The 18,852-nt window shown below is 38.2% G+C and overlaps 1 protein-coding gene across 3 annotated transcripts in view; it reads left to right on the top strand.

Annotated features, from left to right (window-relative positions):
* LOC139936757 (cyclic nucleotide-binding domain-containing protein 2-like) overlaps nucleotides 1-8,482 on the top strand; it is a 174,895-nt gene extending 166,413 nt beyond the window's left edge. For 2 of the 3 annotated variants that reach the window (XR_011786014.1, XR_011786012.1), the window contains 6 exons: nucleotides 2,443-2,695; nucleotides 4,505-4,591; nucleotides 4,991-5,081; nucleotides 5,401-5,482; nucleotides 6,186-6,285; nucleotides 7,008-8,482. The gene's annotated coding sequence lies outside the window, so the exon portion shown is untranslated. Of the gene's footprint in view, nucleotides 1-2,442; nucleotides 2,696-4,504; nucleotides 4,592-4,990; nucleotides 5,082-5,400; nucleotides 5,483-5,844; nucleotides 5,925-6,185; nucleotides 6,286-7,007 lie in introns of all 3 variants that reach the window. The other variant, XR_011786013.1, reaches the window with a different exon arrangement.
* The last annotated feature ends 10,370 nt before the right edge of the window (nucleotides 8,483-18,852 follow it).

Genomic DNA, 18,852 nt, shown 5'->3' with positions numbered 1-18,852 from the left:
CCCAAGTCAAGTCATACCTAAGTCAACTCCTACCCAAGTCAACTCATACCCAAGTCATATCCAAGTCAACTCATACCCAAGTCGACTCCTACCCAAGTCAACTCATACCCAAGTCAACTCCTACCATAGTCAACTCAAACCCAAGTCAACTCTGCCCAAGTCAACTCAAACCCAAGTCAGTTTATACCCAAGTCAACTCGTACCCAATGTTTCTAATAAAGTAAAAATTTTAACTGGAAAATGTGTAATAGTTATAAAACGTTTTCAGCTATGTTTTGCCCATCATGTTGTCTTTCAATTTGGAAAGACAGCCATTTTCAAGTTGAACTATCACTTTCAGTTTGTAACAAAACTTCAATTGATTGAAGATTCATAACGAATCTACAGTGTAGATATGTAAAAAATATTCTTCACTTTCATCAACAGAAACAGTTTAATACCAGAAACCAGTGTTGCCCCCCCTCTTTTGTCCAGGCTTAATTTAGCATCAATATCATAATTCCAGTCGATCAGGTGCCTTTTAAAACTCCTAAAAGTTGTTTTAGATTGTCCTTCCATCTAGGGACAATATAATTACAAATGTAGATTAGTTATTGTACAAAGCTTAGATGGTTTGTTACACTACACTATAGCGCATTATGTGTCAATTATCTGTGTTTTTATAAATGCTATGTTTATTATCAATATGTATATCCAAAGTTTGTGTTTGGGGTCGTTGCATGAGGGCGCTATTTTTGTAAACAAACCTAGCCAAGTGTGACCTCGTAGTCTTTGGAGCAAGTTGGTACAATGTATAACATTCAATGTATAACATACTTTACTACGGTCGGCGGTAAGTCCTTTGATGACAACGTTTGACCATGGTTTGACCTACTGCACGTTGTGTTTGTGGCTGATCATATGACGTAACACTTACATAACACGTAACGCCAGTCTAGTTGAACTTGAATTGCCCGCCGCAATTTTATTTTTTTTTACAACAAAAATTGCCACCCTCAAACATTTCCCCGATTACTTTCTGAAGGATTCTCTCTTATGAATCGATTTTGAAGAAAACAAAAAGGAAACAAATCCTCATTGAAAAGCACCATAACAGTTATCATTCGCAGTGCAGAAAAAAAAATCCCCCACCCTTCTGTAATAAAGCCACACTTGTTTCAAAGCCAGCGAAGATGTCTTTCACTGATTACTATTCCATGTCTCAAATCTAGGCATAAAATGATCTCTGTCCGACTAAAAACAAACCCAGGCTGGAAATAAAACTTAATCAAAAACTGCCGCCGATTCATTTGTACAAATAATGTACACGATACCGTGCATAGGCCTACTGTCTCGGGTCTGTGGAATAGAAATCACCACGCGAAGTATTTATTTGCCCGGGCGAAATAATAATCCCCAAGAAAAATAATAGTATTCAGCCCAGGCGAAATCATATTCAGCTCCGGCGAAATAATATTCAGCCCAAACGAAAAAATATTCAGCCCAGGCAAAATAATATTCAGCCCTGGCGAAATAATATTCAGGCCATACGAAATAATATTCAGCCCCGGCGAAATAATATTCAGCCCAGACGAAATAATATTCAGCCTAGACGAAATAATATTCAGCCCAGACGAAATAGTATTCAGCACCGGCAAAATAATATTCAGCCCAGACGAAATAATATTCAGCCCAGACGAAATAATACTCAGCACCGGAAAAATAATATTCAGCCCAGACGAAACAATATTCAGCCCAGACGAAATAATACTCAGCCCCGGCGAACAAATATTTAACCCAGGCGAAATAGGATCAGCGCCCGGGCGAAATAGCAGTCCGTCCAAAAACCCTCGCTGCAGCGTAAACAAAAATACGTTGCCCGCCATAGCGTGACGTAAAATTGTTTGTTTTAGATTTTTACAAAAATAGCGCCCTCTGCGGGGAGGAGCTCATTGTTTTACCGAAAGTTCGTTATGCTTCATTGATCACAATTTAGGGTGTTCAAGTTGAGAATTTGATTTATATATTATTTAGTTTAAAGTTAGACCCTTACTTGCATAATTCAAGCGTCGTCTTTGCAATCCAATTTATAATTTTGGTGTTACGATAATCAGCGAGACTCGCGGGCGCACTGCAATCCCTGAGAACTTTAATTTATTCACGAACTTAAAATTATCCGCGAAATAATTCCCGGGGTGCCGCTCATTGGTCCGACATCTTACCAATTTTAACCAACCAGTTTGAAGAAAAACAGCTTAAGGATGCTACTGAATAATTCAGCAATACCATGTGACAAAGTTCTTAGTCATTAAAATCAGCTATCTGCGTTTACCGCTGGGAGAAGAATTATGTGTTGAATAGGGCTGGCGCTCGGGTGACATTTAACGACTTTACTCCTATTGAAGTAGCTCCCAAAATAGACTGGATTGTAGAGAAGTTAACTGATTCATTGTTGTGTTACAGATATCGGGGTGTCTAGACGCAACTTCTGATTGGCTAAACCACTTTCTGAATTGGTTTGCTTTTGTTGATGAGGGCTTTGGACCGTGAGCTGAGGGGTATAAAACCTGGTCTTGCGACTGGCAGCCTTCATTCCTGTTTTGTTGCTGGTTGCTGGTGGAGCTGATCCTGATGGGCTCATGGTAGCCCGATGTTGATGTCGACCTTTGGGTATTTGGATGACAAAGTCTGTACCATTCAACCCCAGCTATAACATGTAAGTGCATCTCCTCTCGTGTTAATTCTATTGTATCTTGCTTGAATTTTCTTTAACATTGTTGGCGATTGCATTTATATTTAGTTCAAATTGCCTTTGCTTTGCTACACATTGCATTTATTGTTGGTTGAAATTGCTTAAGATTTTTGTCAATTGCATTTATATTTAGTTGCTCAAACTGCCTTGACTTTCCTACACATTGCGTTTATATTATGTGAATAAATAATTGCCTTAGCTTTGCTACACATTGCGTTTAAATTTGGTTGAAATTGCTTTGCTACACAATTGCATTTATATTTGTTCGGAATAGCTTTATTTGAATCAAATTGCCTTAACTTTGCTACACATTGCATTGGTTGGAATTGCTTAATTTTGCTGCAAATTGCATAATTCAAACTGCCTTAACTTTGCAACACATTGCGTTTAAATTTGGTTGAATTTGCTTTGCTATACTCTGCATTTATATTTATTCGGAATTGCTTTATTTTGCTCATATTACATGTTTAAAATTGTTTTGCTACACATTGCATTTATATTTGTTGTGAATTTACTTTGCTCCAAATTGCGTGTTTGAAATTGCTTTAACTTTGCAACACATTGCGTTTAAATTTGTTTGAAATTGCTTTGCTACACATTGCATTTATATTTGTTCAGAATTGCTTTGTTTTGCTGATAATTGCATGTTTGAAATGCCTTAACTGTGCAACACATTGCGTTTAAATTTGGTTGAAGTTTATATTTGTTCGGAATTGCTTTATTTTGCTGCAAATTGCATGTTTGAAATTTCCTTAACATTGCAGCACATTGCGTTTAAATTTGGTTGAAGTTTCTTTGCTACACATTGCATTTATATTGGTTCTGAATGGCTTTATTTTGCTGCAAATTGGATGTTTGAAATTGCCTTAACTTTGCAACACATTGCGTTTAAATTTGGTTGAAATTGCTTTGCTATACATTGCATTTATATTTGTTCGGAATTTTTTGCTTTATTTTGCTGCAAATTGCATGTTTAAAATTGCCTTAACTTTGCAACACATTGCGTTTAAATTTGGTTGAAATTGCTTTGCTATACATTGCATTTATATTTGTTCGGAATTTTTTGCTTTATTTTGCTGCAAATTGCATGTTTGAAATTGCCTTAACTTTGCAACACTTTGCGTTTAAATGTGGTTAAAACTGCTTTGCTACACATTGCATTTATTTTTATTCGGAATTGCTTTATTTTGCTGCAAATTGGATGTTTGAAATTGCCTAAACTTTGCAACACATTGTGTTTAAATTGGGTTGAAATTGCTTTGCTACACATTGCATTTATATTTGTTCGGAATTGCTTTATTTTGCTGCAAATTGGATGTTTGAAATTGCCTTAACTTTGCAACACATTGTGTTTAAATTGGGTTGAAATTGCTTTGCTACACATTGCGTTTAAATGTGGTCAAAATTGCTTTGCTACACATTGCATTTATATTTGTTCGGAATTGCTTTATTTTGCTGCAAATTGGATGTTTGAAATTGCCTTAACTTTGCAACACATTGTGTTTAAATTGGGTTGAAATTGCTTTGCTACACATTGCGTTTAAATGTGGTCAAAATTGCTTTGCTACACATTGCATTTATTTTTATTCGGAATAGCTTTATTTTGCTCATATTTCACGTTTGAAATTGCCTTAACTTTGCTACTCATTGCATTTATATTTGGTTGGAATTGCTTTGCTACACATTGCATTTATATTTGGTATCTGTTAAAACAGCATTCAAGTTTGCTGCATTGACATTACATTCACCATGTATTTTCTGGTTTAATTTAAGCTCGATTGCCCAAGTTGTTCGTGCTGTAAGGTGTTATTTGATGTCTACCCGGGGTTCTCTTATGCATGCAGAACCTGCTACAACATTGTACGTCATTTCTTTCTTTATTTCTATTGCATTTATATTTGATTGAAATTGCTCATTGGATTTTTTTATATTTCTTACATTCCTACAAATTGCTTTTACATTTGTTTGAAATTGCTTTAACTTTGCAACACAATGCATTAATGTTTGGTTGAAGTTGCTTAAACATTGTGGCAAAATGCATTAATATTTGGTTGAAATTGCTTTAAAGTTAGTGGAAGATTGCATTAATGTTTGGTTGAAATTGCTTTAAACTTTGCTACAAATTGCCTTAGCTTTGCTGCAAATTGCAATATTATTTCTCTTTTAATTGCTTTCACCCTGCCGCAAATTACTTCAAACTTTGCATTACTTTTGGTTTGTTTGCAATGACATATCATGTATTTTATGGTTTAATTTCAGTTTGACGGCCAGACGATGTCCGAGTTGTAAGATGTTATTTGAACCTGGGGTTCTCTGATGCATGCAGCCTATCACAACCTGCAGGAACATTGTACGTATATTTCTTTCTACATTACCATATCAAAATGCATGTATACTTGATGAAATTGATTTAACTTTACTACACAATGCATTAATGTCTGGTTGAAATTGATTTAACTTTGTGACAAATTCCTCATACATTTGGTTGAAGTTGCTTTAAAATTTGCGACAAATTGCAGTAAGGTTTGAATGAAATTGCCTTAACTTTGCGACACACTGCATGTATACTTGGTGAAAGTGCTTTAGCCTCGCTACAAATTACTTTAAACTTAGCATTTCTTGTTATTTGTTTGCAATGATAAATCATGTATGTTCTGGTTTCATTTCAGTTGGATGGCGTGTCTAAGCTGTATTTGATGTCTACCTTGTGTTCTCTGATGCATGCAGCCTATCACAACCTGCAAGAACATTGTACGTATATTTCTTTCTGCATTACCATATCAAAATGCATTTATACTTGATGAAATTGATTTAACTTTACTACACAATGCATTAGTGTTTGATTGAAATAGATTTAACTTTACTACCAATGCATTAATGTCTGGTTGAAATTGATTTAACTTTGTGACAAATTCCTCATACATTTGGTTGAAGTTGCTTTAAAATTTGCGAAAAATTGCAGTAAGGTTTGAATGAAATTGCCTTAACTTTGCGACACACTGCATGTATACTTGGTTGAAAGTGCTTTAGCTTCGCTACAAATTACTTTAAACTTGGCATTTCTTGTTATTTGTTTGCAATGATAAATCATGTATGTTCTGGTTTCATTTCAGTTTGATGGCCTGTCTAAGCGATAAGATGTGGTTTGATGTCTACCTTGGGTTCTCTGATGCATGCAGCCTATTACAACATTGTACGTACATTTCTTTCTACATTACATAGCAAAATGCTTTTATACTTCATTGAAATAGCTTTAACTTTACTGAAAATTCCATAAATGTTGAAATCGCCTGCATTTATAACATGTTACTTGCAATGACATTCACTATGTATTTTTCTGCATCATCCAATGTACAAGTTTCTCTATTCATGCCTGCACTCACTGTACAATATTTTCCAACCAATGTATTCGTTTGAAATGACATTCACCATGTATGTTCTGGTTCAATTTCAGCTTGATGGCCCCACGATGGCTGTGCTGTAACATGTCATCGATGTGATGTCTGCCTAGGGTTCTCTGACACATACAGCCAACCGATACCCCCAAGAACATTGTACGTATATTATCTACTTATATTACAGCCCAAATTGCATGTTTATTTGATTGGAATTGCTCTAAACATGGCTGCCAATTGCATTTATATTTGGTTGAAATTGCTTAAACTTGGCTGCATATTGCGTTTATATGTGGTTGAAACTTCTTAAACTTTGCTGCAAATTGCATTCATGTTTGGTTGGAATTGCTGGAAACTTGTCGCAACTTGTATTTTTACTATTTGATTGAATGCTACACATTGCATGAAATTGCTTTAAACTTTGACGCAAATTGCATTTATATTTGTTTGAAATTGTCAAAAACTTTGCTTTAAACTTTGATGCAAATTGCATTAATATTTGTTTGAAATTGTTAAAAACTTTGCTGCAAATTGCATTTATTTCTTTTGGTTGAAATTGCTTTACACTGCTGCAAAATGCATTTGTTTTTGGTTGTCCAAATTGCTGTTACTTCTTACTGCAAAAAGTATTTATTTTCTGCTTAAATTACTTGAAACTTTGCTACAAATTACAATAATTTTTGGCTGAAACTGCCCTTACCTTTGCTGCATATTGTAATACTCTGCTTAAACTGCGTCTTAGTTAAAACTGCTTAAAATTCTGTTGCATTATATTATAAATTGCTTTAATACTTTGCCAATAATTGTATTATTAAGGCAGGGTTGATTGGATTAAGGATTGATTGCTTTATTTCTAATTCTTTTCTCATTTTATTACACAGATTTGCAAGTTTGATGTTTGAGTCGACACCCTCCTCCAGTCAAGCCATGAAGATCTGGTTGTAGAAGAGATGGGAAACACAAGATCAAGATTTCATTAAATGTAACATTTACTTATGTTGGTAAAAATTTCAACCAGACTGCGCTAACTTTGCTTGAATTTGTGTCAACTTTGCTAAAAATTGCATCAAACTTTGTTTTACAAAAAATTGCAAACTTTGCTAGAAACTTAGCTTGAAATTGTATCAAACTTTGCGACAAAATTTGCTTTTGAGATGTCCGAGTTTGCTTAAAATTGCAGAACACTTTGCTCAAAATGGCAACTAAATTTGCATAAAAATTGTTCAAGTTTTGCTAAAAATTATGCAGAATTATGCTTCAAACTTTGCTCAAAATGGCATTCAACTTTGCTTAAAATGGCATTCAACTTTGCTTTGAAAAATTTGCTACAAATTGTGTCAAACTTTGCTAGAAACTTTGCCCGAAACTGCATCCAACTTTGCCAAAAATTGTTTGAAACATTGCTTGAAATTTTATCAAGCTTTGCTAAAAATTGTGCATAACTTTGCGTTGAACTTTGGTTGAAATTGTGTCCGACTTTGCTAAAAATTGTGTAAAACTTTGCTCAAAATGGCGTCCAAGTTTGCTTAACTTTTTTTTACCTTGCTAAAAATTGTGCGGAACTTTCTTTAAAACTTTGCTCAAAATGGCGTCCAGCTTTGCTTTAAAATTGTTCAAACTTTGCTCACTGCTCAAAATTGCGTCGAACTTTGCTTAAAATGGTGTCTGACTTTGCTTTAAAAATCTTCAAACTTTGCTCAAAATTGTGCAGAACTTAGCGTTAAACTTTGCTAAAAATGGCGTCCAAGTTTGTTTTAGAAAATTTTGAACTTTGCTAAAAATTTTGGAAAACTTTGCTCAAAATGGCGTCCAAGTTTGCTATAAAAATTTTTGAACTTTGCTAAAATTTTTGCTTGAAATGGTATTTGACTTTGCTCAAAATTGCGTCGAACTATGCTTCAATTTTTGCGTCGAACTATGCTTTAAAAATCTTCAAACTTTGCTCAAAATTGTGCAGAACTTAGCGTTAAACTTTGCTGAAAATTGCAGAATCTTTGCTCAATATGGCGTCTAACTTTGCTGAAAATTTGCCTTGAAATTGTGTTTGACTTTGCTAACAATTGCATCCAAGCTAAAAATTGCGTCAAGCTTTACTTGCACTAGCGTACAACTTGGCTGAACAATTGCGTCAATCTTTGCTAGAAAATCTGTCTTTATATTTGCATTTAAAACTGTTGATCAATTTACTTCTGTAACTTGTATAAAATTCTCTTTAACTTTGAAATTTTTACTTTAAATTTTGTTAACAAAATTGTTGTACAGTGTTTGATATATTGTTATACATTAAACATTAAACTATTTTCCTCTCATCACCAAGCGTATTATTTCATGAGTCTTAACTTAATAATCTTCTAATTCAACAAACTTAATTCTTTTTAAATTAATTAAAAAATTTAATTTTAATTTAATAATATATTATATATATACATACATAAAATAAAATAAAATAAAATAAAATAAAAATGAAAATTAAAGAAAAATAAAAAAAAAATAGAAATAACCCCCAAAAAAATTTTCCCGGAGACCAATAGACCCAAAAAATCGCCGCGCCCTTCGGGCGCATCCTGCGGGGCTCCGCCCCGCCGCCCCAGGGGGGCTCCGCCCCCCTATCCCCCCGGGCTATGATGGTGGGAGGGGATGGCTAGGATGGTGGGAGGGGATGGCTAGGATGGTGGGAGGGGATGGCTAGGATGGTGGGAGGGGATGGCTAGTATGGTGGGAGGGGATGGATAGGATGGTGGCAGGGCATGGCTAGGATGGTGTTCTTACGCTTCTTAGACAGTTGGCATTCCTGTTCCCGATGGCCGTGGATAGTGTACCGTCGCTTTTTAGACAGTTGGCATTCCTGTTCCCGATGGCCGTGGATAGTGTACCTTCGCTTTTTAGACAGTTGGCATTCCTGTTCCCGATGGCCGTGGATAGTGTACCGTCGCTTTTTAGACAGTTGGCATTCCTGTTCCCGATGGCCGTGGATAGTGTACCTTCGCTTTTTAGACAGTTGGCATTCCTGTTCCCGATGGCCGTGGATAGTGTACCTTCGCTTTTTAGACAGTTGGCATTCCTGTTCCCGATGGCCGTGGATAGTGTACCTTCGCTTTTTAGACAGTTGGCATTCCTGTTCCCGATGGCCGTGGATAGTGTACCTTCGCTTTTTAGCCAGTTGGCATTCACAAAGGCCGTGTGCTTACGCGTTTTATACGTTTATGATTCCTATTTACACAACAAATCACAACATTGCAAGTTCTGTTTTTTTTTTTTCATTCTTTTATTTTTACTTCTTAATTTCACACTTTACATTTCATACAGCTTTATATTTATAACACTTATCGTTTACATACTACATCATCATTACATTTCAATACTTATATTATTCTTACACTATAACATCTGCAGTACAATTACTTCAATATTATACATTGCGTTGCTTTATGTTTAGGGTTATACAATACCTATTCTACGCCATAAATTCACGGGAACATTCTACTTGGTTAAACGCAAACTATCGAACGCTTTGCTAATAATACACCAAGGCATTACGACATCGCCGGACACATAAGGGAACTTGGCGGATAATTACACTTGTTCCAAACAAAACATCCATAAGTTTCTAAATTGAAATATGGACCACGATAAATGCCTACAAAACATCAACAGGTTTTAAGCAGAGTGACGACAACATCGCATGACATATAAGGGAATTTCACTTAGTCCCAACAAAACATCTATAACTTTCTACATTGTATGACGACAACATCCCAACACTCTTAGTTAAAATACGATCAGTGCCAAGAAAACATCACCAGGTTGCAAAAGAATGACGATAACATCCCAAGATACATAAGGGAACTAGCAGGAGGATTACACTTAACCCAAACACAACATTTATAAGTTTCTACATTGAAAGGCAAGCGACGATCAGTGCCAAGACAACATCAAAGGGTTCAAGAAGTATGACAACATCATCACATCAGGGAACTTGTACGACAATTACACTTAATCCGGAGGCAACATGTATAAGTTTCTACATTGAAAGACAATCAGTGCCAAGAAAACATCACCAGGTTCAAGAAGAATGACGACAACATCCCAAGATACATAAGGCAACTTGAAGGAGAATTACACTTAGTCCCAACACAACAACTATAAGTTTCTAGATTGAAATACAAACAATGATGAGTGCCAAGAAAACATCACCGGGTTCAAGAAGAATAACGACAACATCCCAAGACACATAAGGGAATTTGAATAACAATTACACTTAGTCCCAACACAACAACTATAAGTTTCTACATTGAAAGACAACGATGAGTGCCAAGAAAACATCAACGGGTTCCAGAAGAATGACGACAACATCCCAAGACACATAAGGGAACTTGAAGAAGGATTACACTTAGTCCCAACACAACAACTACAAGTGTCTAGATTGAAAGACAAATTACGATGAGTGCCAAGAAATCATCACCGGTTTCCAGAAGAATGACAACATCCCAACACACATAAGGGAACTTGTACAACACTTAGTCCCAACACAATATCAATAAGTTTCTAGATTGAAAGACAAACAACGATGAGTGCCAAGAAAACATCACCGGGTTCAAGAAGAATGACGACAACATCCCAACACACATAAGGGAACTTCAAGAAGAATTACACCTAGTCCCAACAAAACATCAATGAGTTTCTAGATTGAAAGACGATCAGTGGCAAGAAAACATCCACGGGTTCAAGAAGAATGACGACAACATCCCAACACACATAACGGAACTTGAACAAGAACTACACTTAGTCCCAACACAACATCTATAAGTTTCTAGATTAAAAGACAAACCACGATGAGTGCCAAGAAAACATCACCGGGTTCAAGAAGAATGACGACAACATCCCAAGACACATAAGCAAACTTCAAGAAGAATTACACCTAGTCCCAACACAACAACTATAAGTGTCTAGATTGAAAGACAAACAACGATGAGTGCCAAGAAATCATCACCGGTTTCAAGAAGAATGACGACAACATCCCAACACACATAAGGGAACTTGTAGAACAATTACACTTAGTCCCAACACAATATCAATAAGTTTCTAGATTGAAAGACAAACAACGATGAGTGCCAAGAAAACATCACCGGGTTCAAGAAGAATGACGACAACATCCCAACACACATAAGGGAATTTGTAGAACAATTACACTTAGTCCCAACACAATATCAATAAGTTTCTAGATTGAAAGACAAACAACGATGAGTGCCAAGAAAACATCACCAGGTTCAAGAAGAATGACGACAACATCGCAGGACACATAAGAACTTGAAAAAGAATTACACTTAGTCCCAACACAACATCTATAAGTTTCTACATTGAAAGACAAGCGATGATCAGTGCCAAGAAAACATCTACGGGTTCAAGAAGAATGATGACAACATCGCAAGACACATAAGGGAACTTGTAGAACAATTACACTTAGTCCCAACACAACATCAATAACTTTGTAGAAAACAGTCGACTAAGTTTACCCAAAACATAAGCTTCAATGAAAGACAACACACTTAGTTCAATCAAAGCATCACAAACGCTCGATAGCAATGTCCACAATGTCCCAGAAAGATCACCAAAATTGTCCAAGAATAACACAACATCCATCGGGTTCAAGTATACCTTAGCTCAACGACAACATCACCTGCACTGTAGTAGCCTACTCCTTGTTTCCTCTTAAACATCTAATGATTTACAATACCCACATCGCATTCAAAGACCATAGTACGTAGTACCAACAACACATTGAAAACTTCAACAAGAGGGATGTCCAGGTTGCATGACAGAGACTGTAACTTCATCCCAAGCAACCATCTACTTTTTAGTGCAGTACAAATTTGTTCGTAGAAAACATCAAAGGCCCATGAGCACATGCATTTTGGAAGAATGATTGAAACCCAAGAAAACAAAAGCACAGGTGTGATGAATTACATGATAATATTCTACAAAACGTCTCATGAAGACTCATGACGGTCACATCAATCAAGTAGTTCAAACTGAGATATACAACTACATCATCTACACTGAAGAAAACTACCTCCTCTCAAAAAACACCCACCCAAGAAGTTTGGGGAAAACTCTAATAATTAAGAAACAGAAGCAAATTTGGCAATGAATGCAACTTCATTCCAACCAGGTGTCACACAGAGTAGACCCAGGCTCGAGATTAATAAGAATAAACTCAACGATACAAATTTCCATCTTTTATCGATAACACAGTTGTCTGCCAATCAGCTCCACTCTTGGAGACTGCCACTCCATCCGACGAAAACATGTGCATTGAAAGACCATACGACAGACCCCCAAGAAAACATCAAACAGGTTCAATAACCTTGCCTACAAATTCACACATTTGTCCTACAGTTTAGGTTATGGCCCCTGTGTTGGCCCCATGGAAATCATCTATTACTCTTGTCCCTTTCAATTCTTTCATATTTAGTGCCAGTGGCTTGTAAAGTTGTCACTCTCTTAAGGGAAGCCTTGTTTATGTTCATGCTTATATTGGTTTACTCAGGTAATTAGCTACAATTATATGCAACAAGCAAAAGTTGGTATTCAAAGTATGGCTATATTGCCTGTCATTCATTATACTGCCAACGCCCCTGTTGCAATGACGCACAACAGGTTGACCTGATTGACAGTATTTAGTTGTTCTTTATCTTCTAAACAAGTATCGCCAAATTTTCATAAATATCAGCTGACAAGCATTTTATTTCGCTGTGCAAAATGAAAAGTGCGCACCACGCATGCAGGAATACCAACTTCATAAATACAGTGTACATTAATAAATACAATACATATATATATATAAAATTAATACAGATTTCAACAATTCCAGACAAAGCTGATGTGTTGAGGGCTGTATTCTACATTCTGACGTAAAGGTTGTTGTGGTTGTCAACGTCTACCACTGTCAACCAAAGTAGATTACAGTCATTGACAAATTTGGTCAAATAGTCTTACTATAGTTTAATTGCTAAAAGGCAGTGGACACTGTTGGTAATAACTCAAAATAGTTATTAGCATCAAACCTTACTTGGTAACGAGTATCGGGGAGAGGTTGGTAGTATAAAACCTTGTGAGAAACGACTCCCTCTGAAGTGGAATAGTTTTCAAGAAATAGGTAATTTTCCATGAATTTGATTTCAAAACCTCAGATTTTGAATTTGAGGTCTCGAAATCAAGCATCTGAAAGCACACCACTTCATGTGACGAGGGTGTTTTTTCTTCATTATTATCTCGCAACTTTGATGACAGATTTAGCTCACATTTTCACAGGTTTGTTATTTTATGCATATGTTAAGACAGCCTACAGCAAGTGAGAAGACTGGTCTTTGATAATTACCAATAGTGTCCACTGCCTTTAAGTTTAGATATTACGACTTCTGTTATGGATACTACAACTTATTCATAAGAAAACATGTTGGCTACATTAGAGGAGACTAACACTTGGTCTCAACAAAACATCCAAACCATTAAATAAGAATGACAACAAAGTTGCAAGAAACATCAGCAACATCGGAGGAGACTAACACTTGGTCCCAACAAAACATCTAAACCGATAAATAAGAATGGCAAAACAGTTGCAAGAAACATCAGCAACATCGGAGGAGACTAACACTTGGTCCCAACAAAACATCTAAACCGATAAATAAGAATGGCAAAACAGTTGCAAGAAACATCAGCAACATCGAAGGGGACTAACACTTGGTCCCAACAAAACATCTAAACCGATAAATAAGAATGGCAAAACAGTTGCAAGAAACATCAGCAACATCGAAGGAGACTAACACTTGGTCCCAACAAAACATCTAAACCGATAAATAAGAATGGCAAAACAGTTGCAAGAAACATCAGCAACATCGAAGGAGACTAACACTTGGTCCCAACAAAACATCCAAACCATTAAATAAGAATGAAAACAAAGTTGCAGGAATTATCAGCAACATTCAAGGAGATTAAGACTTTTAAAATAGTCCCAACAAAATGTGCTCAAGGCTACGGAATACTGACAATTAGCTTGAACGACACCATCAGCTACACGGACGTAGACTGCAACTTGGTCTTATAAAAACATCCAAGGATTGATGACAACAAAGTCACATCAAACCCATGACCTCACTGAGGGATACAACTTAATCCTAAGAAAGCATCTGATTTGAGTAACTATAGTCCTCAGAAACATCCAAATGATAACAGAGACACAAACTTTACATCAATGAGAACAAGTCGTGTTGTCATACAGACTTCTCCTACGTTAACAGAGACACAAACTTTACATCAATGAGAACAAGTCGTGTTGTCATACAGGCTTCTCCTGCGTTAACAGAGACACAAACTTTACATCAATGAGAACAAGTCGTGTTGTCATACAGGCTTCTCCTGCGTTAACAGAGACACAAACTTTACATCAATGAGAACAAGTCGTGTTGTCATACAGACTTCTCCTGCGTTAACAGAGACACAAATTTTACATCAATGAGAACAAGTCGTGTTGTCATACAGACTTCTCCTGCGTTAACAGTGACACGAACTTTACATCAATGAGAACAAGTTGTGTTGTCATACAGACTTCTCCTGCATTAACAGAGACACAAACTTTACATCAATGAGAACGAGTCGTGTTGTCATACAGACTTCTCCTGCGCTAACAGTGACACAAACTTTACATCAATGAGATCAAGTTGTGTCGTCATACAGACTTTCTCCTGCGTTTACATAGACACAAACTCTACATCAATGAGAAAAAGTTGTGTCGTCATACAGACTTTCTCCTGCGTTAACAGAGACACAACTTTACACCAATGAGAACAAGTCGTGTTGTCATACAGACTTCTCCTACGTTAACAGAGACACAAACTTTACATCAATGAGAACAAGTCGTGTTGTCATACAGACTTCTCCTGCGTTAACAGAGACACGAACTTTACATCAATGAGAACAAGTCGTGTTGTCATACAGACTTCTCCTGCGCTAACAGTGACACAAATTTTACACCAATGGGAACAAGTCGTGTTGTCATAAAAACTTCTCCTGCGTTAACAGTGACACAAACTTTACACCAATGGGAACAAGTCGTGTTTTCATACAGACTTTCTCCTGCGTTAACAGAGACACAACTTTACATCAATGAGATCAAGTTGTGTCGTCATACAGACTTTCTCCTGCGTTTACATAGACACAAACTCTACATCAATGAGAATAAGTTGTGTTGTCATAATACAGACTTTCTCCTGAGTTAACAGAGACACAAACTTTACATCAATGAAAACAAGTCGTGTTGTCATACAGACTTCTCCTACGTTAACAGAGACACAAACTTTACATCAATGAGAACAAGTCGTGTTGTCATACATACTTCTCCTACGTTAACAGAGACACAAACTTTACATCAATGAGAACAAGTTGTGTCGTCATACAGACTTTCTCCTGCGTTAACAGAGACACAAACTTTACATCAATGAGAACAAGTCGTGTTGTCATACAGACTTCTCCTACGTTAACAGAGACACAAACTTTACATCAATGAGAACAAGTCGTGTTGTCATACAGGCTTCTCCTGCGTTAACAGAGACACAAACTTTACATCAATGAGAACAAGTCGTGTTGTCAAACAGGCTTCTCCTGCGTTAACAGAGACACAAACTTTACATCAATGAGAACAAGTCGTGTTGTCATACAGACTTCTCCTGCGTTAACAGTGACACAAACTTTACATCAATGAGAACAAGTTGTGCCGTCACACAGACTTTCTCCCGCGTTTACAGTGATGCAAACTTTACATCATATGAGAACAAGTTGTGTCGTCACACAGACTTTCTCCTGCGTTGAGAGAGACACAAACTTTCAAGCAATGAAAGAAATCTGTGCCGTCACACAGACTTTTTCCCATGTTTCAGAGACACAAACATTACAAATATGAGAACAGTTTGTGCCGTCACAGTCTCTTTCTTGCGAATGAAAGGTGCAAACTCTCTATCTTAGAGAAATAAATGCGATGTTGTTAAGACTTTCTCCTGCGTTTACAGAGACACAAACTGCACATCAATAAGAAATATCCATACATCAATGGGAACAAGTCGTGTTGTCATACAGACTTCTCCTGCGTTAACAGTGACACAAACTTTACATCAATGAGAACAAGTTGTGCCGTCACACAGACTTTCTCCCGCGTTTACAGTGATGCAAACTTTACATCATATGAGAACAAGTTGTGTCGTCACACAGACTTTCTCCTGCGTTGAGAGAGACACAAACTTTCAAGCAATGAAAGAAATCTGTGCCGTCACACAGACTTTTTCCCATGTTTCAGAGACACAAACATTACAAATATGAGAACAGTTTGTGCCGTCACAGTCTCTTTCTTGCGAATGAAAGGTGCAAACTCTCTATCTTAGAGAAATAAATGCGATGTTGTTAAGACTTTCTCCTGCGTTTACAGAGACACAAACTGCACATCAATAAGAAATATCCATACATCAATGGGAACAAGTCGTGTTGTCATACAGACTTCTCCTGCGTTAACAGTGACACAAACTTTACATCAATGAGAACAAGTTGTGCCGTCACACAGACTTTCTCCCGCGTTTACAGTGATGCAAACTTTACATCATATGAGAACAAGTTGTGTCGTCACACAGACTTTCTCCTGCGTTGAGAGAGACACAAACTTTCAAGCAATGAAAGAAATCTGTGCCGTCACACAGACTTTTTCCCATGTTTCAGAGACACAAACATTACAAATATGAGAACAGTTTGTGCCGTCACAGTCTCTTTCTTGCGAATGAAAGGTGCAAACTCTCTATCTTAGAGAAATAAATGCGATGTTGTTAAGACTTTCTCCTGCGTTTACAGAGACACAAACTGCACATCAATAAGAAATATCCTTACATCAATGGGAACAAGTCGTGTTGTCATACAGACTTCTCCTGCATTAACAGTGACACGAACTTTACATCAATGAGAACAAGTTGTGTTGTCATACAGACTTCTCCTGCGTTAACAGAGACACAAATTTTACATCAATGAGAACAAGTCGTGTTGTCATACAGACTTCTCCTGCGTTAACAGTGACACGAACTTTATATCAATGAGAACAAGTTGTGTTGTCATACAGACTTCTCCTGCGTTAACAGAGACACAAACTTTACATCAATGAGAACGAGTCGTGTTGTCATACAGACTTCTCCTGCGCTAACAGTGACACAAACTTTACACCAATGGGAACAAGTCGTGTTTTCATACAGACTTCCTCCTGCGTTAACAGAGACACAACTTTACATCAATGAGATCAAGTTGTGTTGTCATACAGACTCTCTCCCGCTTTGACAGAGATGCAAACTTTACATCAATGACAACAGTTTGTGTCGTCATTGAAACTTGTAGCGGAGGGACCACTCTGTGGGGAAGATCAAACCCTGCGAGAGGGCGTTGGGCAACATTCTCCCTTCCTAGGATGTAGACCGCTGACAGAGCATTAGGTCCCAAGCCAGTCAGATAGCCAAGTGGACCAGGTGCCCCCTTGGTGGATGACATACACCATGACCGTAGCGTTGTCGCAATGTACCAGGACGGCTTGCCCCGTTGTCTGCGCCTAGAAGTGCTGGAGCCGACTGTCATCATTTCCAAGCATTTGAAAGGAGTTCGGGCCCCACACCCCTGCTATCTGGTAAGGGTGAAGGTTGCCCCCCAGCCGTCACACATTGGTGACGATGGTCAAGGACGGCCAGAGTGGTCAGAACACTCGACCATGTGTGAGGTTGGCTTCTACCATCCAACAAGGAGGAATGCAGCCAGCGAGTATCGTCTGTGACGTTCTCTTTCATCTCTGTGGATTGCTGTCAGTACCAGTGGATGAGGTCTCACGCTAGTGCACATGCCACAGCCAGCCTGACTGAGTGCCCCCCTGGTGATTGATGCAAGCCACCACAGGTGTGTTGTCGCATATCACCAGGACCGCACATCCCTGATGTCTGTCTGAAACGTAGCAGAAGTTTAAGACAACATTTCCAGGGAATTGATGTGGGCAGTCGTATCCTCACAACAACCCAAAAGGGAGGCTGAGTCGTATGGACCCTGGCCTGTACCCTCACAACGGCCCAAAAGGGAGGCTGAGTCGTATGGATCCTAGCCTGTATCCTTACAACGGCCCAAAAGGGAGGCCGAGTCGTATGGACCCTGGCCTGTATCCTCACAACGGCCCAAAAGGTAGGCTGAGTCGTATGGCCCCTGGCCTGTATCCTCACAACGGCCCAAAAGGGAGGCTGAGTCGTATGGCCCCTGGCCTGTATCCTCACAACGGCCCAAAGGGGAGGCTGAGTCGTATGGCCCCGGCCTGTATCCTCACAACGGCCCAAAAGGGAGGCTGAGTCGTATGGACCCTGGCCTGTATCCTCACAACGGCCCAAAAGGGAGGCTGAGTCGTATGGACCCTAGCCTGTATCCTCACAACGGCCCAAAAGGGAGGCTGAGTCGTATGGACCCTGTCTTGTATCCTCACAACGGCCCAAAAGGGAGGCTGAGTTTAATGGACCCTGGCCTGTATCCTCACAACGGCCCAACAGGGAGGCTGAGTCGTATGGACCCTGTCCTGTATCCTCACAATGGCCCAAAAGGGAGGCTGAGTCGTATGGACCCTGTCCTGTATCCTCACAATGGCCCAAAAGGGAGGCTGAGTCGTATGGACCCTGACAA

The sequence above is a fragment of the Asterias amurensis genome, chromosome 4 (genome assembly GCF_032118995.1).
Source record: "Asterias amurensis chromosome 4, ASM3211899v1".
NCBI classification, from domain to species: Eukaryota; Metazoa; Echinodermata; class Asteroidea; order Forcipulatida; family Asteriidae; genus Asterias; species Asterias amurensis.
Note: the sequence above shows the minus strand (reverse complement) of the source record. Positions and strands in the feature narration are given on the sequence as shown.